This window comes from Colias eurytheme, chromosome 26 (assembly GCF_061535395.1).
Source record: "Colias eurytheme isolate Ceu_HAF_F1 chromosome 26, ilColEury1 Martin Lab GWU primary, whole genome shotgun sequence".
Lineage (NCBI taxonomy): Eukaryota > Metazoa > Arthropoda > Insecta > Lepidoptera > Pieridae > Colias > Colias eurytheme.
This window is the reverse complement of record NC_143005.1, coordinates 5423092-5445300: the sequence shown is the minus strand read 5'-3', so window position 1 is coordinate 5445300 and position 22209 is coordinate 5423092. Positions and strand designations below refer to the sequence as shown.

At 30.3% G+C, this 22209-nt stretch overlaps 1 protein-coding gene across 1 annotated transcript in view; it reads left to right on the top strand.

Annotated features, from left to right (window-relative positions):
* The first annotated feature begins 2417 nt into the window (after positions 1-2417).
* Sox102F (transcription factor Sox102F) overlaps positions 2418-22209 on the top strand; it is a 235717-nt gene continuing 215925 nt past the window's right edge. Inside the window, exon 1 of the mRNA XM_090116834.1 lies at positions 2418-2700. The gene's annotated coding sequence lies outside the window, so the exon portion shown is untranslated. The remainder of the gene's footprint in view (positions 2701-22209) is intronic.

Sequence of the window (22209 nt, the reverse complement as noted above, 5' to 3'; positions counted from 1 at the left end):
ATGTAGGCGGTGTAGTCTCCATATATGTATATCTCAATGGTAATTTGGTTCAATTTTACAACAGGTGCTGTAATTTCAATGAATTTATAAGTTAGTATAGGTAATAGATTTTATTATAATATAATACATATGGAAACATTCATAAATTCTGCTCTACTTTTACTAAGGCATACTACAAAGGAAACATTATAAAAAATATAAATAAGAAATATAATAGGTAATAAACAAGAAGAACAGCAAATATTCACACATACATTTTTGCACTTTCGCATCCAGAATATGAACTTTAATAGGTGTTCATCAACAATTTGCAGCTACTGTAATGAACCTAGTAAATAGCAGTAGCAACGATGATCAAGATCGTAAAATTACGATACAACACTTCAATCTCACAATCTATAAAGCTGTATACTCGCGTCGAGTAATTATCAACAGATTATTATCATTACTTATATAACGTTCAAAGCAAATTTAGCTCATAGTTATAAATATTAACAGCGCAAACATTTAAACATGTCACCGTACAGAGAGAAAATACGCTCCGAATACCTAATGAAGGGAAAACATTGCACGGGAATCGATGGCTGATCTTTACGGTTGCTTCTTCACCCTCATAAGGCTTGATAATAAGTTCCAACTATACGCACCTTATACTAACATGCGTTCTATGATGTTTTTATACTTTTCAACTAGTTTAAAAGTCGAGTGCGCTTGTTCAAACGTTTTTGTGTCAGCTACTTTATGATGACAGACATATATTTTAGTGCGATGGAGAAGCAATCCGTGGTCCATAAAAACATCGGATTTGTGCTTTAGGTGATGCGGGAATGATGAACGATAAATGACCCTTGTCTCAAAGCATTACAACCGTACAATTGTAATGATTTTTCATGCTATTAATCTTGTAAGTACAATGGTTGAATAAACATAAGGTACCTAATAAAGATATTTAATGAGTTGTTGCAAATTTGTCTGTCGTCCATTTATTACCATGCAATGACGTATTATACTGAAAATGCCGATTATTGTGTAAGTAGTAGAGTATGAATCGAAGCGAAATTTAAAAAAGGGCATCCGATTTCATTTAGGTTCTGTAAAAAATGACTCTTTGAAAACTACTCTATAATGCTTCAAGCAACCTTTAAGACTATCTAGTGGTAGAAAGACAGCTGATAAAATACTTTTTAAAGAAAATCTATCGTAAAAAATATATGAGATGGTATTGTCTCTTAACCTTCTATAAAACATTATAAAACACTCAATTTCTTAACTTTAAAACAAATTTAATAGCACCATAAAGTACGTAATATAAATAACATTTTCTTATTAATCTTCATAAACGAGGCATGTCATTAGGTATAATGTTATTTGTAACCGTGTAGATGTAGTGCTATAAAATAAGTTAAGGTCAGAAGGTCGTACGAGACAATGTATTGGGTACAATAAGTTGACTCAGTCGTATGTTTCATCATTGTGCAGGTATCACGTTTTCTAAAACTACGTTTAATTTAATATTGGAAGCAGTAATACATATTATAAGTGACCATAATATAGTTTATAAAAGTTAAAGTTCCATTTTAAATCAGTTGTAGTCTTATATATCTAGATTCTTACTGATATAATTAAATACAATAAAAAAAAGAAAATCTCTACATGTCAAGTTCTCGAGCTTAATGTCATTCGTAAAAACAACAAATAATTTATGACTATACATTATAATATTATTCGCTTCTTTTACTGCATTGTATAATTAATTATCCTGTAATCCAGCAAGTTTCAATGACATAAAATAAAATATTTATTCAACTTCTAAAAGCTTTTGAATCTAAACATATAGAAATTAATAAATTAACCATACTGGTTGCACGTTTCCAAATGTCGATTAAATTCAGCAAATCTATTCACCATTGTAATGCAATCATCACTAGCCAATAGTTGAGACAGTCTACGTCACGTTTTAACAATGAGCTTTTTTAATCTGTGAGCAAAAAGTTGCCGTGCAAGATTACGGTAAACTCGTAATTATTTTCAGTATAATGACTCTACACCATTTACATCTAAATACCTTAGACTCCTGCGATTAGCATATCTATGAAGCTGCATACATAAATCAAACATCTTATTTGTTACGAAAACAACTAAAAAACACTAATAAATTCGCGATATTACAAATGTTCTAAACTACTATGTAATCTAACTCTATTATTAATGTTCCTATGTATCCACCGATCATTGTGAGATGCCATTAAAAACGGGTTGAATTAAAAAAAATCACACATCTATTAAACTGATTAGATTTCTATAGGTAATTTATTGTCAAGTCGTAAGGCAGGCCGAGCACAATGCCCGCTAGAGTGGGACGGGTGGATGTTAGAGCGAGAGGTCGATACAGGGCCTTGCAAGGTGATTTCAGTTGCGTCTACGCAAGCCTATGATCAGGTTGTAACGCACACACGCGCGTTGTCGCGCGACCCTTATGTTTTCGCGATGTTTGTAACAACAACACGAATGGATATGAACATATTTAACATACACACATACATGAACGAATGTTAGTGATACAGAAACATTTAAATTCATTATAGTGTAGTGAAAAGTGGACGAAAAACCCATGTGTTGTGTTATGTACCCTAATGTGTAGTGGTGGCTTTACTGAATTACTGTGAAGTGCCCATGCAGAATATACTACACTTTATTAAGGTGAATAATAATTTTATAAGCTTGTATAATATCATATTTTTGATATTGTTTACGCAACAAACACTGACATCCAACACAATACGACAGGTGTAATATCCAAAACACTAATTAATTTATATAAAGTAAACATATTTTTACACTAAAAGAAATGACAATTAAATAAACATATTAATCCTACCATTTTTAAACTAATTACTACAAGGAAAATCCTAGAGCTTTGAGGATGAATCATTCGGTAGAGTCGACTCTACCTTTCTCTTCTATAAATAAAAAGAAAGTCCTCTTATTTAACTTTCTTAATAGCAGTTTTCATTATTATACATGTATAGATAAATTATTGTCATCGTTCCTCGTAGAAAGTTCGCGCTTTGAAAGCTCACACGCGTGATTTTCCGTGTCACCACCAAGCTTTTTTTATTGGTAATTTAATAATAAATTTATAGCAACAGTAAACAAAAGTACATGAATGTAATTTAAATTTAAGGTATGTACTTATATAACAAAAATAAAAACACTCCTAAAGTTTTTTACTTCAAATCAATATTACTTCCTACTTCGATCTGAAACGTATTATGTATGTTTCAATCATGTTTTATTAGGTAATCATAATCATGTTAATTATCTTATATGAATAGATTAAATTTAAAGATTTCTGTATTGTTAATTATTATTATAAAATATCCGATATTCAACAAAAACAGCTGCATTTTGAAATACATGAAACTGGGGTTTTCTCGAGCAGTATTTTATAGTATTATTTTCCTTAGAATCGTTGCCATTTGTCTTAAATTACTGATCGATTGTGACAGAATTGTATTGGGTCGTATCAGTTATTGTGAATTCTTAGAAAATCATGGACTTTAAGATAAAAACAACAATTATGAGGAATGAATCAGTGCTACAAATTGGAAAAGCCAATTTCAAATCAAAATAATAGCTTTAAATAATTTTCTTATGTCAAGTATTTTCCTCTTATATTAGATTTGTTTTCCATGATACACTTACATACTTTCAATGATATAGAGCAAATGTTACTGTAAAATAATAAATGCGAAATTAGAGAACTAACTAACTACTATAGACTAATAGAAAGACCTAAAATAAGTTTATGCATGGCTTTTATAATTTGTATAAAATATATAGGCCCAATAGGCCCTTATTTTTATCCAATATGTTTTCGTATTTAATAGATTTACACTTTCACAAAGCTAAAGCAAGTAAATTTGTTTTCAAGTGTATAATTTACAACATATTTTATTCTAACTTTCTAAAGAAGATCGAATCGGGTAATATTTTAAGATTTTGTTTTGTGTGTGTGAACTTATAAATAATTTGCATTTGATAAATACTTATTCGGAAATCGTGCAGTGTCTGATAAAGAAGACATGTTTCTTTTTATTTTGTTTAAATAAATAGTATTCGTAATACTTCAAAAGGTTTTAAAAGGCAAGTATAATTGCACGACATCTGAGATATTTTAATTTATTTCGTGCGTATGTTAACGCTTTTTATCGGAGTATTTAATTAGTTTTAAGATTGTTATAGCAAAATAAAGATTAATATTCTTTCAGTTTTTAAAAATTTCCACGAATTACAAAATAAAATTGATAAGGTTAAATTGTACGTAATTTATATGCAATCATTGTTAATCGAAATGAATTAAATTTGGTAACAAAATACAGCTTTTTGCATTGTTCGGTTTTATTACTTTTTAACACCATCGTATTTTAGATATTTTATTATAGCTTTTTATTGAATGCTTTTAAATAATTTTGGTGAATGAGAATATTTTCGATAATGACGGTGTTTGTTTAACCTACTTTCAAAAAGTATTGTTCAAGTTTGCCCTCGTTAAGTCCGGTTATTGGTACTTGTTCAGAATTAAATTCTTTAATTACATAAATTTTACTTAAAGGAGTTATGATTAAATAATTTATTTCATTTAATATTTCCTCCAAATATGTACATATAATTTCAGAAATATAATTATAGGTTAATCTACATAACAACAGTTAAACGTTTTTTCAAAAATTAATTGTTTTATTCATGTGAAACTTTATATGCAACCAAATTTAACATATCAGCCAATAAAATAAAAAAAATACAAAAGCAGTCATGGTTTTATTGAGATTGTTCTTTTTAAAATGTTTTTGATAATAATTTGATACGTCTGTTATTAAATTCTATATTAATTGTTTTATTCGATCAACGTTTAAATTATATATCCAATTGTCAACCAGCCAATAATTTAACTTTAAAAAATAAATTTAAGTTTCCTTCACTTATTCACAATGAAATGCGCTGACATATTTTATAGATAAAACCCGGACCAAAAACAAAGATATCTTTTCAAAAATCTTGAAATTAACAAAGCAATTATTTTACATATTATCATGTCAACTAGAGTATACAATTAATCGAGAGGCTTTCATAACCTGTCGAGCTCACACACCGTGCCATTCCGCAACTGAAGCCTTTCGTATCGATTCACAACAATCTCATAATAAAATCCTTGTTCTCGCACTTTTAAACCATTTCAACATAAGGCATCATGTTACTACTGTAATGTATGGCAGTTAGATCTTATACCTATAGAAGATAATATGTGAAAAATATTTTTATTCATAGTAAATACCTAGTTTTAAGATTGTTATAGCTATGAACTATGAACAAATAGTTTTGTTTTATTTGATCCTATTATGTTAATGTGATCAATTAATTGATTAACTATTTAGTATTTAAGTAGTAGTGGTAGAAATGATCTCTGAGTATAAGAAATTTAGGCTTTTATTCTCTTGATAAAGATATCAAAAAATATAGATATTTAAAAAAAATTACAGTGAGTGTGACCCGTTGAATTCTTTTGCTCCCGCACGTTTCGACCGAGTAAACGCATTAGTTTTACAAGTAGCATACAAGCTCTTTATTGTACCTATAGATATAAATTACAAATTACAATAAAAATAATTATTTTCGAACATGAGTCAGTAATTTGTTTTCAGACAATAAATAATAGTAAAAAAAACGAATATTGAATTGAAGTTCATGCTTGTTTTATCCACGAGCAAATTGTAAAAGTTATGACTTTTATGTTCACTTCCAAAACAAAGTTCCCTTATTCATTATAAATTATTGTCGTAAAAAGGGCGGTACCGCTAAGTTATTGCACTGCGATTAATAATTTACGATTTATTAATAATTGCTCTATTCATTTTGATGTATTTAAAAAGTACCTATTTTACTGCTAAAATGTAATAAATCGAGCTTCTGAAATAAATATTGATTTTTTAAGGCTTTTACTGCTATTTTGCCTACACATTCATAATTGACATAATTTTTACGATAATACAATACCGAACTCCATTCACACAATATTTTAAACGTTATAAATTAAGTTACATGTAGTTGAATTTATAAAAATAGAAGTATACGTGGTTTAAAAGAACCTCGAAATTATGTTCATTCATGTAAAAATAAAATGAAGTAAGTATTGTCTTGCGTTTGTCATTTATGGCCGCTGAACACGGGTAGAGTAAACGATAGAGTAGAGAGGTAGAGTACTAACTATCCTACTTACTATACTAATGTGGACACCATTGGTAGAGTAGAGTGGCTAGCACCGTGGCAGTATGACAGTTACTCTACTAAAACTGGTAGAGTACCTAGAACTGGTAGAATAGTATGCTAGTTCACTCTACCGTTTACTCTACTCGTGTACAGCAGCCATTAGTTATAACAAATATATTAATGCCCGTAATACAAGAAAGCTTTAACCAACCTCAAGTCCGTATTCTTTTCAATCTATACTAATATTATAAAGCTGAAGAGTTTGTTTGTTTGAACGCGCTAATTTCGGGAACTACTAGTCCGATTTGAAAAATTATTTCGGTGTTAGATAGGCCATTCATCGAGGAAGGCTATAGGCTATATAATGTCATCACGCTAAGACCAACAGGAGCGGGGCCACGCGGGTGAAACCGCGGAGCGCAGCTAGTTATTAATATGGAGTGATGTTCGTATGATTATGTAATTATATTGTTATTTTAAATTCCTATTATAGGTTTTACCCAATGTTTTTTTTTTAAATACATATAAAACTACATTGTAACAGCGAGTAAATGTATTGACGTTTCGGAAATTCATGAACGCAGACCAAAATGAGTATAATTGTTTAAAACAATGAATGTGTATACACTATACAGCCTTCTTGAAGCACGCACTTATTGACATTGACAACATAATTCGTTATAATTATATAATTTTTTACGAAACGATTTTAAACGGCTCAACAATTTGTAGTAATGATATGGAATTTAAAATATAGGCGTATAATTAATTGCTGTTTTTATTGAATTTTAACATTACACTGTTTTGTTTAATGAAAATGATGTCTAAATTTGATGTTATCAATTAATTTTGATTTTCTAATAGTTGTATTTGACTAGTTGTTACAATTTTCTAAAGATCGACGTATTCTCGTTCAAGTACTCTACGTATTATCCCAAAATTTTGAAAAAAAAGTCTTCTAAATCAATAATTTACTTTTTATTCATCTTATTATTTTGCAATACAAATCTATATAAATACCAGGAATAGCACGAATCTTGAAACATTCAAATATTTTCACCCAACGATAAAACCTGACGGTATCTATACCAGCGCGATACAGTTGAAAATAAATACAGTTAACTAAGATAACATATTAATTCAGTATCTTATTTACATATATTGAGACTGGTGACAAAAACACATACTACATTACATTGCTTATACATATTACATAGTGTCTAGGTTCTGAATCAGGTTAGTAATAATATATTTGTAAGGTGTCGAAAACTTTCCACTTGTTACCTTGTGGTTTGTGCGAATGGAATCTTAAGGTTTTATGCGTTTAATTTGTTTATGAGAACTGTTTTATGTGACTCATTATGTGATGTTTCATCTCGATGTATATTAGAAATAATTTGATGTTTGGTTTTCGTCCGTGATTATACGAAAAAATCCTATTACCTAATATTATAAATGCGAAAGTTATCGAGGATGGATGTATGTGTGTATGTTGGTTACTCTTTCACGCAAATACCACTGAACCGATTACAATGAAGTTTAGCACATATATAGAGGGTAACTTGGATTAAAACATAGGATAGGTTTTATCCCGGTAATCCCACGGGAACGGGAACTATGCTGGTTTTTCTTTGAAAACGCGGGCGAAGCCGCCGGAGGAAAGCTAGTTTATAAATCCCAATTATTTCTATCTAGCCTTCTAACAGTGACGTTGTTTCATACTATGTTGTAATAAAATCTATAATAAAATCCACTGCTTTGTCAAATAATAAAATAGGATTACACGTCAAATTTCTACGATTCTTTAACGTCATCTTTATTTTCACCGTTAACTAATGCAAATTGAATAGTCATTAATTATTTAATAGTAAATGTATTCCATACAAAAATAGAAAACTTTAGAAAGCATGATTCTATTATTGTTATCTTATAATTATAATATTATGAAATAAATTGTTAAATGTCTATTCCTATATTTTCTCTCACAGTTCCCATATCCAAGCGTAATTTTATATATATATGTCTTCGAACATAATAATAGATTAATCGTAAAAGCACATCACTATACCCAGTGTATCGATGTATCGATTACCTGGGAGCGAGTAATATATCGATAACAAAGTGTCGATTCACCTTCCGTGCGAAGCGGCACGCAAGCCTGTCTTTCTTCTTTCTAATTTATACTTTCATTAGTCGCGAATAATTTTGCTTTATTTGCGTCGTGCTTTGTTTAAATTCAAGTTATTATCAATTGATTTTGTTTAACAACACTGTTTATAAAAGCTACAGAGGAATAACAATACTTTACCGTAGTATTTTAATCGTGATAGTAGTTATTATTTAATGTTACAACATTACTATATCATCTCTCATCTATTTTATTTATATATCTATAAAAATATAATAATCTAACCTATCACTTTATAATAATACGACGCGGTTGGCGCAGTGGTAAAGTAACTGCCTACTGAGCCGACGGTCCCGGGTTCGATCCCCGGTCAGGGCAAATATTTGTGTGATGAACTCAATTATTTGTTCTTGGGTCTGGGTGTTATTATCTATATATGTATTTATTAAATATTATATTTATCGTCGCCAAGTACCCACAACACAAGCCTTAATTGAGCTTACTGTGGGACTAGGTCGATTTGTGTAATAATGTCCTATAATATTTATTTATTTATTATTATTTATTAATACTAGTGGCCCGCCCCGGCTTCGCCCGTGGTACATATTTCGCAATAAAAGGTAGCCTGTGTCCTTTCTCTAGTATCAAAATATCTCCATACCAAATTTCATGCAAATTGGTTCAGTAGTTTAGGCGTGATTGAGTAACAGACAGACGGACAGAGTTACTTTCGCATTTATAATATTAGTAAGGATGTATATGTAGGTGACATGTCCGCCCAGTAAAGTCTTAATAAATCCATCCCAAACCTCATATTCCTATTCCTATTTATATCAGTATTCTCTTTAGATCGTTAATTCTATAAAAAATTGAAGTCCGTATTCGTTTTTTATAAAAACGGCTCTGAATATCAACCATTAATAAAGAACGCTCGAATTTTATTTCTTATTAATTTAAAACTTTTATTCGACGAAGCTCTCTTACTAAAATGTGGCTTATCACGCGACGCTGGGGAATGTAATTAAAGAATTAATTATATTGTCCTTATTTATTGTATTATTATGTATATTGAATGTGAGATCATTTCTTAAAGCTTAAAAAATGTTGTTTCTTACAAATTTTTGAGAAAAACAAATTTATTAGTTCTATTAATTGTCTCTACTATCGATTACTATGTTTAGATGATGAACCTTTTTTAGTGTGTTTAAATATATAATTAATAAGTAGGTATATAATTTAGAAGATCCTTATTTGATAAATAAGCAGGTATATAATTTAGATGAATCTTAATTTATAGCAACAAAACATTTATCACGTAGTTTTGTAAGTTATAACTTTTTAATCAAATTCTACACAGAAAAAATAACTAAAATTAAAGTCAAAATTCTCGAAATACAACCCCCTTCCATCAACCTACCGCTCCTACATTTACCAATACTAAATATCAAACAGAATAGGCATTTCAATTTTCATATAAACGCAAGTCATTAACTGCACAGGGCATTCGAATAATAGCCATTATATACAGGTGTTTATAAAACATGCCTATTCGAATGTGTTACGACACAAGTCCTGATTCAATAGCTGTTCCTGCACAATACATGCGACATGAACATAATTCACTAGAATGAGGTTATTCCGTTTCACTGTATTTAGTTGTGATGAAAATTTAGGCTTTGTTTATTTTAATCTGTTAATCAGAGCACATATACTTATAGAATAGTGTACCTACTTTGTTATGTCAAATAATTTGGTGCCTTTTTCTTTATGTCAAACAGATAATATGAAAGTAGTAGGAAAAGAACTTAATAACATTTTTTTTTATAATAGGTATTTATTGGTCATAACTACAGAAAATAGTAGACCTTCTACTCATAAAAACTTTTTATAATTAATCGAGATTATAATTAGTAAAATTGTATTTGTTTTATATTGTATCCGTAATTGTAACGAAAGCTCTGGAGATTGTTCCTCTAAAATTTATATGAAATTAACTTTGTACGATGAAAAGGGTAGGTACCTTATAAATTATAAATAAAATAAAATTTTTAATTAATGTAAAATAAAATACATTTGGATTATAAAGAGCAAATTATGACATTAAACCGCATATAAACTCAATTATTTTAATAATGTTAACTATTCTATCGTATGTTAATAAATATATAATAATGACGTTTTCAATGCGATTGAGTCATAATTGTATATTTCAATATAAATAAACTCAATAAAACATGTTTTTCGACTTTTTGTACTAACTGAAACATATGCCATGTGACAAGATAATATTATAAGTAATTCGCTATGTATGAAATAACTAATCTACGGAAAGAAATTAAATATTTTTATCCAACAAGTAAACCTATTTGTAACCAAAAACTTACCAAAATTGGTTTAGTAGTTCTTCCTCTTAGATGCCATGTTGAAACTAACAAGAATGCAGTTTTTATGTTTGTATTGGATTTGGTATTATAAAATTCCTTAAAAAATTATGTCAAATAACTCTTAAAATTCTATACAAAACGCGTAGTTACACAATGAATAAATATTTTATATTAAATAAGTACATTCCAAAAATTCATTAATTGCATTACGTTTTCAGGTTAAAACAATTACCTAATTCTCAAAGAATGATGTCAATCTCGTGAGGATTTTATTAAATGAGCATTCAATGCAATTATTGCCACTGCTATATAAAAATATTTGCCAATAATTATGCCAATGCTATTTAAAAATATTTCCGATATAGGAAATATCGGAAATATTTTTAAGAAAAAACTAGTTTTTAATCTGTTTTAAACTTAAATCTACGTCATTTTTTCGTAACTCAGTTTTGCAGAAACCTATTTCTAAGGATATGTGAAAATGAAAAATGAAATGAAAAAATATTTACTTGGACCCACATTATAAAAAGTTTACATACATGAGACACGACAATCGACTAAACTAGGTACTAGACCTGTGCTATAGGCGATCGACGCTTTCCACTCCATAAGACACAGTGCCATTATAATGAAACTTAATTTATACGAAAATTTATTCTAAATATAAAAATTATAAGAATCATCAACATATTTCAGACTTTTCTCTCCACATTTAGCAATATTCATAATATTACATTGTTTTTGTTGATGATATGTTTCATTTTGTTAATGCGAAGATCAAATTTCAACCACAACGCATTCTTCATTTAACTACATACATGGTAGCCTTTCGTTTTAAAATCATGGAATATCAAGATACGACTGTTTGAAACCTTATGATACCATAGACAAATATACCCAAGTATATTATATTATTCGTCCATGATGATACGAAGGTTGTTCAAATGTTCAGCTATGTAGAGTATGTTTATAAACTGGATTAAATCTGAACCTAAATAGGACCAACACATAATACCTAATTAAACCTCACATTATAACCCTCAATACAATTCATAACAAATTACAAGGTATACCTATTATGCCATACTATTTTCAAGTATAAAATCTTAACCTTTTTAGGACCGAAATATATCACAGATATCACTATGATCTATGTTACGATGACATATGGTATATAATTGATGTATAAAACATTCTAAACCTTTGTAGCAATTAATTAGTATACAATATATGCGCAAGCGACGTTCCACTTTTTAGCTAGCCTAGATGCCCTATAAGGCATTCGTCCCATTCTTGCTAAACCAAACTTGATTGTACTTTGACGTAAAATATGTTTTTCTTAAGTGCTTATTCGGATTATAATAAACATTATATTATACGTGAAATTATTTGTTGAATAAAATGTTTATTTGCGAAATATGTATTTTAATGAGCGCCCTTTATGTACACTGTCTCGTAAATTGTTTTAATAACTTTTGGAATGTTTTTCTTATATATTTTAGTATAAATGCAAGTCTAGTTATGTGAGGATGAATCTAGGTCTATTTCTCGGTCACGCTAAAACCATCAGAGCCATCTAATTTGAATTTTAGAAGGGAGATTGTTAAAGGATATCTATGTTTGTTTCGTTTTATATTAAAAATGATCGAATAAAATCAATTTAAATTCCAACTGGTAAATTATAAACGTAATAAAAGAATATGAAATATGTACAATTAAAAATATATATTAGAGAATTAATTACTCTAATGTTTTAGAATAATATTTCAAACTTATAAGAAAACAATTGGATAATTTTACGCATAATGAAAATTGAATACGGTCTTATTACCTTTTAATAAATCCAGTGAAAATCGACATATACAATGTCCTACAAAACACATTCCAAATTGCACTACATTTATAACAAATAAATTCGGTCACTAGCAAGAAATACGCATTTCACCTCAAACGCATACCAACAACCGCCATCCGTCACAAAACACATTAGCGCATTGCATTGTTAGCTCAAAATATGAAAATATTTCCTGTAATTAGTGTCGTCGCACACCCGGAGGTTATAAGTATAACTGAATAACGATATTGCGTCTTCCTTAACAATATAATATATATTTATAGGCCCAGTACATTCTATGTAATGGCCTTATTAGAATTACGAGCTGAACAATTGCTAATGTCTGGCTTATCTTTACTATTGACGTGATTATGGAACCGCTTAAGATGGGAGGTTGATTTCGTTTACTCGTTTCTATTTTACAAAGTATTTGTAGAATTATAGAAAATTTTGATTATATTATAATAACAACTGTGGGTAATGATACTGTATTATGTAAAGTTACAGAATAAATGTCCGAATTAAAAACCTCCATTTTTATAAAGGTATTGTTTGTATTTTGGAAAACCTAGCGAAGGGCAGATTTTTGCGAAGACGGTTGAACTTATAAAAAGCAACTGCTAGGCTTATTAAAAAAAATTATAAACCTACACCTAACACCTTGCCTATATTTGGTGCTGGTATAGTTGCATAAGGGCCGATTTTTCAATGCTTGGTAAAACTTATCCGTCCAATAAAGTTACACACGACGTAAACACGGTAATATTAAAATGTCACGTAAACTGTCAAATACGGGACATTAGAATACGTTTTTAAATGTTAGTTTTATACATTATTCGACGAATAAGTTTTATCCAAGCATTGAAACATTGGCCCTTAATCTAGTAAATAATTATATTATCTTGTTACGTACCTACTCTCTCAAGTCTCAATTGTAATTTTTATTTAGATTCAATACTAAAGTTTTCATAATACAACTACAGGTCATCATTAGATTTCCTTGCGAGTGGATTTGCGAAATCGTGACTACGTAAACAATAATTTTCTATGTATTACGATGTGAGTGAATATTGTGTATTTTATTATCTATTCTATCAGCATTGAAAATATATTATATACGCTATTGTTCACTTTAATTATTATTGTAGTATTCGTGATTTAATAATTACATATAAATTATGATCGTATCTTATGTAGTCATCTTTTAGGTGTAATAAGATTTTGAATACCGACGATTATAAATGAGTAATGGAGATAATTATGGAATATGGATATGATTGAAAAGTTATTTTGTAATTCAACTGTTAATCGATCAAGGAAGGTTTTAATAAACTATAGTTTCTAAATAAATTAATTGAATAACATTTATTGAACACTGCGCTCCGCGGTTTCACCCGCGAGGCTCCGCTTCTGTTGGTCTTAGCGTGATGATATAATATAGCCTTCCTCGATTAATAGGCTATCCAACAACGAAATAATTTTTCAAATCGGACCAGTAGTTCTTGATCTTCCTATCCTTCAATCCTACTAATAATAAGGTAAAAACTTATTATCTTAAATTGACACATAAAACAGTGAAAGGATAATTTAAACTGAAATTGTTAACCGTTACTGAAACTGTTAGTTACCGTCAGCAGTTACTGTTCATTTGACGATAAATTCAAGAATGCGAGATTTAACAAGTGTTTCTTAATTAGAGCTTTATTTAATTGTAATGTTCTATAATTTGTAATATTGCTTTATAATAGAAATATGAAAGGCAAGTAAACTTTCAATTACTAGATTTTGCAATCAAAACAACCGAAATTTTTTCAAATTGGTTACATATTGGTGGATTCTTTGTTAATAAAAAAAACTGTATTTTTAAATAAAAAGCTACAAATAATAACATATGTACCTTTACATTTCCTGCAAAATGCATAAAAAAATAAGATCTTAATTAACCCGAATTAGCTTATAAACCGAACAAAACCGGGACGGGGTCTAGTATAGCAAAGTTCATTGACACGGTAACAGCTGTGTGCGTCCATCACACAGTAGGACGTCTAACCATTAATACTACAATACTAAAACTTACCTATTCCATATTATTTAGTGGTTAAATATGAGAAATAACTGAACAAATGACTTAGATGTGGGAAGCTCTGTGCATTACTTACATTATGTAATTTGCTTGCGAAGTTTAGAAAGTGTTTCTATATAATAAAATTATGCTAATATATATTATTGTTATATATGTATGTATATGTAGATGGTTTAGGGAAGTGGACCATGATAAGGAAATCAATTTAGATAAGATTCGAGCATATTTATAACTGGATGACTTTTTGTACATAAAATGGTAGTCTCCTTTATCATGTAGGTATATTATTATTATTATATTAATTTGTGATGTCATAAATTAGAAAGTAAAGCTTGACTATTAATACAATAATTTTAACGTATCTTCTTTATATATTTTTAAGACTGAAGAGCTTTTCAAGCTTTTTTACTTCTTGCAATATAACTTACTTTTTCTTCAACATTTTTCCTGTAACTGTAATATCTAGCAAGTATACCAATCAAAGTCCAAGAGACTAAGATACCGGTGAGCGTAAGGGTCGTGGGAAACAATGGCTCAATCATAATGCGCGCGCGCACCTGTCCGACTCATCACAGTTAGACGCTACTCATTGCTCTCGAATCGAAATTATCAAAAGTAAAAATATGTTCTAATAATGTAGTGTACAATTAAAACACTAGTTTTTATTTACACTAGAGTTATTGTTATAAATAATTTATTATTTAAGCTTTATATTTGAGCTTAAAATAGCAAAGCACTGATATCATTCATACAATCAACTCCTACTCAAATCTAAGAAAATCCGACAATGCCATTAAAAAATATAGTTATCTCCCACTCAGCTTATAAAACAAAGTTTTTACAACCATGTTATAAAACACAGCAACGGAGTTAAATGATAAATAAACAGGACCGCGTTACTCGAATCAAGGAAGCTTTGTTTTCATTTCCTCTCGAGAAAGTGACTCGCTATCGAGTTTAACTGGTAAGGGCGGACGCGATAGAAACGTCGGCTTAACACTGTTAAGTGAAAAAAACAATAGTCATCACTTAACTGACGAATTGAGAGCTTAGATTATAGTTTGCTTTATGTATTGTTTCTTTGTTTTTTGTGGCCTCTAATGAAACTGTTATTAATATTTGGGATTGGTTGTTTGATTTGTTTTTTTTTCGGATTTGTAAACTATGCATAGTGTGATGTGAATTTTGATATTGTAGTTATTCTATGTTTATGGACAACTTTTAAATATTTAGATTGATGTCGTAAAGACTGAGAAAGGCTTATTATAAATTATGTTTACACAATTTGTCTAACATATTTGCATATATAAATCAATAAACCATTCAACAATGAAAACAACAATAATTCAATTACATCAGCTAACACCTACGGCTAGTTTTACTATTTCACAATATTTCCGTGGGTGTAGGACATTTTTGTCCGCACAATATAAAAGTCAACAAGTTCTTTAAGCGGTTAATAAAAATAAACAGCCTACCATAGAGCTATTGTAACAAACTCGCCAGCTTGTATATTTCTTAATCGAACCGGTCAAGCGCATCGTTTGCTTTTCTATATTAAAGGCAGATAAAATCCTTTAATTTATTATACAATACTTGCTTTCTACGCGGCATTAAAATGTCACTACGCTTGGTTTTACTATTAAGTAATAGTGTTGATATTAATTATTATTCACTCTACCACGTTGCTATGGTTGGACACAATCAAGAATTAGTAAGTCCTAGAGCTGTTCTTGACCACCTCCTCGGTACAGTGGTTGACGCGTGAGCGTAGAACCGAGAGGTCCTGGGTTCGATTCCCGGTGGAGACGAAAAAAAAAAAAATGTCTCTGTCTGGCAGGACACAGAAGGCTGATCACCTACTTGTCCCTAAAGAAAAATCGATCAGTGAAACAGATGTATGAATAATGCATCTGCCCCCTACCCCACTACGGGGACACGGGACTTCACTATATAGAGCTGTTCTAATCTCGAAATTATGGATATATGTTTGTTAATCTTTCACTCGAATATTAATAATAATAATGAACAGATTTTGATGATACTAGCCAGTGATATAGGGCATAAGAATGACATATTATGAGCTATAAAGAGATTTGTTTTTGTTTAAGGATTCGTCCGCGTGTGAAACCGCGAAGCACAGCTAAAAGTTCATACTATTTAAATTCATTAAAAAGTCATCAATATCAAATTTTTTATTAATATCTTCAAGAAAAAGCTATAAAAACCCACCCCATATAACTTCAGAGTACATAAAAATATCCGTATCTTATATATAAAAATGAATCGCAAAATGTGTTGGTAAGCGCATAACTCGAGAACGGCTGAACCGATTTCGATAATTCTTTTTTTATTATATTCCTTGAAGTACGAGGATGGTTCTTATGTAGAGAAAACGTAAACATGTACCACGGGCGAAGCCGGGGCGGACCGCTAGTAACGTATAAAAATAGAGAACAGGTTCTCTATTCCTATAGGTTTCAGATATAAGATTATAGGGACCAGTGAAAGTATGTTTGCACGCACTTGTTCAATACCAACCTACGCAATTGACTAATCGTTGAGATAGCCTGCGGTGCTCGATATTTGACGAGCTGGTTTTAGTATAATTCAATTATCACTTTTGTGAAATAGCTTCGTATATTTCATAATATTGGCATTCACTGTGATTGTTAGATTTTAGTTGTTCTACTTTTTAGAATAGATGTATGTATATATAATAATTATAATATATACTTTACGCTTAAACTGTATCAATAAATAACTTTATTACTGAATATGTGGACTGTAAACTGCAAAGAAAAACGCACGATGTTACTACACTGAGTCCAGTGAATAATAATAAGTAAGGTTGATACCTAGGGAATGCAATCCGGATTACCCGAAATCCGATAAATCCGGATTTTGCTCGAATTTAAATAGGCTTTTAAATCCGGATTTAAAGAATGGAATCCGAATTTATCGAACATATTAGCACATTATTACAATATTTATAGATTCTAATGTTTCTTGCGTTAGACGATAGATGGCACTGTAAGTGCATCCCGTTCCCGCGCAAGCAGTCGAATTTGGCGCGAATCGCGACACGTCGCGAAGCGGGCCTAGAAATAATACGTTTGAATTTAGATCTTATCACGTTGCATTACTGTTGACTTTTGTTTACAACAATTTATCACCATTCGAAGCGTCGACTGGAACGTATTTCAGCTTACGCACTACGCAGCTTCGAGTATTCGAGTGAAGACAGGCTAAGTAATGGAGTAGCTTCCATTTATAATGTTTTATTTTAGCTATGATTAATAAGTATTTTTTTTAACTTTGTAGAATCTTGTTTATTTAAGTTATAGTTACTTTGTGTGTAGTTGTGTTCATGAAAATTTGAATTTTGTTATTACTGATTTTGATAAAAATAAGAACTCTGATGGAAAGACTGTCATCATTACTAACAAGTCAATAACTGCGTTAAAAACAACCGACTTCAAACTTGCACTTGCAACATTTACAAATACAGACAAAAATGCTCATAAAATAAAAACTACTGGGCCTATCCGAATAAAATTTTTATGGGACCAATTCGACACCATCCCGCATCGAACAAAAAAAGAATCACGTAAATCGGTTCAGAAACCACGGAGTAATCGGTGTACGTATACATAAAAAAAAAAAAAAAAAAAAAAAACATACCGGCCGAATTGATAACCTCCTCCTTTTTTTTAAAGTCGGTTTATAAAGAATGAAAAAACAAAATAGGATTTTGCTTACTGATTTAGAAAATTGAAGCTGTTTCGTTTTAATATGTTTGTATATGATGAAAACTCTGTTTGCAATTTATGTTGTTTCTATTATCTAAGAAAATATTAAATGTTTTGTTATAATGTTTAAATGTCTGATGGATGTGACAATGAGTCTGCTTTATGTTTTTTCTTTACCAAAGTGTAAAAGTTTTTATTTTATTAGAATTTTAGAGTTTGTCTAGTTAATTTCTAGGTATTGAAAAATATAAATACATTTGATTTAACTAAGATTCAAGTTTTTTATTGATTTTACATAATAATAAACGTTTCAAACGGAAAAGTCAAATTTTTCATTCAAAATCCGCTAAATCCGGATTCTCCGGATTATTGTATAAATCCGTTTTTCAAAATCCGGATTTTGTAAAGTAAACGGATTTGCATTCCCTATTGATACCTAATAACTAATAAGGTAAATAATAATAAGTATTATACATACTCCGCTTTTGTATTATGACTTATAACCTTATAATAACATCATGATAGTAATATTCTACAAAATAGTAAATATAATGTAGTTGATTGAAAATTCATAACACACATATTTTAAGTCACTTTATGATCTTCGCATACACAACCAGAATTTTAAGCCAGGTGGGTAAATAATAGAGATTAATATATTATCTATCAATCTCCGTAATAAAAAACATAAAAAGTTTTTAATATTCAAGCCTAAATGCCCATATCACTTCACAAGCAGTTTTAATGACACACTAACTGTGTTTCCACCGTTAAAAACCGAACATATTTATTATAGTTTACTTAATTGATTTTCAAATATGTTAAAATCGTTTTATATAAATAGAGAGTTATAAAACCTCAGTCAAGATTCTTATCCGAATTTTAAATTGAAAATTAACACTTATTTGAGATATCTTACACGGTTATGGTTAATATTAGAATGGAATAGTTAATATTGAACTATCAGTTTATCGTTTGTAATCGATATTTTTATTTATGCATTTTATAAGATTATTACATAGTTCGAATACGTAAACTATTACGTTATGTTAACGATACGATATTGTCTAGCTATTTTATATCTACAGGTATTACATAATTTGACAAATAATAAGTATTAACTTAGATCTAACATAAAATATTCATTATGGAAAATTACCATTAGGTAGCAGACATTTTTTAACATTAACAAACATAGATAAATTTCGTATCTAATATTAACGAGTAATGTTCAATAAATATACGAATAGTTATATTTTCAACCCTCATCGAGTCTCGACTGAAAAGAAAAAGAAAAAATTAAATTAAAAAAATTCTTTTTTCAAATTCAAAATTCAAAAATTCTTTATTTGGAACATAAAATAAAGATGAAGGCCCTATAGCATGATTCCTAAGATAAATCTCACTAATAACTTTGTAAATGAGAACTGCTGTAATGCAAATGTTTTTTTAAATTAAAACAATTTTTAGTTTTAAATATTATGTATTAAATAGTGGAAAATTAAAATGTCATGGTGCCGTCGGCCGTCAGTCGTGACGTTACCAAGCAATTTTAACGCGTGACAATTTTGACCCTCTTAACGGATTTGGATAAATTTTAAAATATAATAATTATAATGGAACCTTGAGGAAGGTCACAATAATGAATAAACATGACAATAAAACTTTCTATATACAGTGCAAGCAAGCTATAAGGCTAGTAGTATAGATTAATAGTTTATGTATATTTATTTATTTATTTATTTATTTATTCATCTTTGACTAACAGTACAAAACATACCAACACGCACAAAGATAACAATTATTACAAAGTTTGACTTAAAAATAAGGTACAATTAGAGACAAACGATACAATATTAACATTAAACAGGTCCACTTCAGATTTAGCACGTAAGAATTTATTCAACAAATTGAGTGCATGATGGGTGGGTGCACTCCAAGCGGCTCGCGTCCGGAGCAGGCTCTCCGCGAACAGCGGCCGCGAGCGCCACTGCACGGAGCAGCTCGGTGCCCACACACCACAGGCCCCCAGTGCCACGGGATTGTCAATTTTGTTATTTAACAGCAGATAATAATGAACCATAAGCGCGCGCTCGCGTCGTAGCTCCAGTGTATCCATTCCAACCATCCCCGTAACGTACAAGGATGGATATAAGTAGGGATAATATCCATACATCTTGCGGAAAAGGCATCTTGAGAATTTGCGTTGGATTTTCTCTATCATTAACGTGTAAATTTTTTCATGTGGGCTCCACACGATAGCGTTATATTCGAGCTTACTACGTACAAATGCATAATAAAGGCTAATGATAACAGTTTTGTCATTAAAACGAGCAGTCTGCCTAAAAATAAATCCAAGGGCTTTATATGCATTCTGGCAAAGATCAATTATGTGGTCATTAAAACTTAAGGTACGATCGAATAATACGCCTAAATCACGTATCGAATTCTCTCTAGCTACAATCTTATCCGAAACTTTATAGCCATAAAGATGTGGGGATTTACTCCTAGTAAAAGTCATTACTTTACATTTTGCCTCATTAAGATCTAAACGGTTGATTTTACTCCATTCACAGACGCTATTTATATCGTTTTGTAATGCCTGACAATCCTCAATACTTCCTATAGCCAAGTATAATTTGAGATCGTCGGCAAACATAAGACACTGGGAAGAACTAATAACATCTGGAAGATCGTTGATCATTACCAGAAATTGAGTAGGGCCGAGGGTACTGCCTTGACTAATACCAGAATTTATTGCATATGGATCTGAACGGTAACTACCAAGTTGTACAAATTGAAAACGATCCCGGAGGTAGTCTGCAAAATATTTTACCAGCCTGGGAGTGAAACCAATCATAGAAAATTTACGCAAAAGGACGTCATTATCTACGCGATCGAACGCTTTTTTAAAGTCGAAATAACTGACATCGATTTGTTTTTTCCGATCTAAGTTTTTAGAAGCGTAGTCGACGAAATTTATTAAATTTGTTGATGTTGATCTACGGGCACGAAAACCGTGCTGACAATCCGATAATCGAGAACTTATTTGTTGTGAGACGTGATTATTTAAAATAATTTCAAGTAGCTTAGCAAAAGTAGATAGCACCGCGATAGGTCTATAGTTCTCAATGCTCACTTTGGAGCCACTCTTTGGAACTGGTGTAACACGCGAAGTTTTCCATACGGTAGGATACGTATCTGTTTGGAGTGACAAATTAAATATATAGTGAAGAGGTTCAATAAAAATTGATATACAGTCTTTAATAATGAACGGAGGTATATTATCCGGACCTGCTGCCGAATGCGGTTTAAGGCGCCGAGTTGCAAGCTTTATATCAGATTTTGAAATGTAATCAATAGAAATACGTGATGATGCAACGCCGGAAACAAGAGAAGCCTCCTTATAATCAAGTTTTGGTTTTTCATTTAAAAATACTGATTGAAAATATTTAGCGAATGCATTTGCGGCGTCAATACCACTTACTTTAACACCATCATAGTCGTATTCAACACGCAACCTACTAGATGACCGCTGCTCCTTTTCAAATGCCCAGAATTTCTTGGGATCATCTTTAATATTGGCTTCAATTTTTTTTATATGGTTCTGATAAGCCTGATTGATAAGTATTTTTACTTTACTTCTATAGTATTTAAACATTTCAAAGTTATACTGTAGACCAAACTGCTTATATTTTTTTAAATTAAAATATTTAATTTTTATATTATTTACAACTTCCGTAGTGAACCACGTCGGATAA